We start from the raw sequence: 722 nt of genomic DNA, 5'->3' as shown, positions 1-722 counted from the left end.
TTTCCACCTTTCTGGATATCACTGCTGACGTTCTGTCACCAGGTACAGAGGAAACACTGTGATCAGGCAGCCAAGCCAGTTACTATTAACATCTTTACAATGAAAGCCCACCTTACTGTCTGACATGAACACTTCTAAATCCCCAATTTTAAAATAATTTTTTCACCTTACATTTTGCCATACCTTTCATATTATTAAACTTATTTTTCTTATCTGTGTAGCAATCTTACTAGGTAAAACTGTAGAATCTTTATAGATGTTTCTAATATTGAATCTTAGTTGTCATAAATTGCTGTTAAATGTGGAATTCTATCATTCTGAGAAGTTAGAGGCTTCAGAACTCAACCAATTCACTAACAAATATTTATATTTCAGTAGAGAAATTACACTTCTTAAACCTTTGATTTCTTTACAGGTTGAGTCAAATCAACTTTTTTGCACAATGAAATCTGCTTCAATGAAGTTAGTTAGCACTTTTTGTCCTATAAACAAGGTGCTTCATAATGGGGGGTTCCTAAAAAAATCTATATTGAAGAATGGGAACATTCATAATTCAAAGACTTAATAACCCTGGCCTGGTTTTACCCACACACTTGTTTTCTTGTCTATAAGAAGTTACTATTCGCCTTTTTTCTATCCTTTAAGCTTAATGCCAGTTTACTAAACACTGGGGCCTACCAATAATTTCAATGATGTTTAATAACACGAAAATAATTTAAAAG

The sequence above is a fragment of the Pipistrellus kuhlii genome, unplaced genomic scaffold, assembly GCF_014108245.1.
Source record: "Pipistrellus kuhlii isolate mPipKuh1 unplaced genomic scaffold, mPipKuh1.p scaffold_m20_p_3, whole genome shotgun sequence".
NCBI classification, from domain to species: Eukaryota; Metazoa; Chordata; class Mammalia; order Chiroptera; family Vespertilionidae; genus Pipistrellus; species Pipistrellus kuhlii.
The sequence above is the reverse complement of the archived record's forward strand: the minus strand, read 5'-3'. Positions refer to the sequence as shown.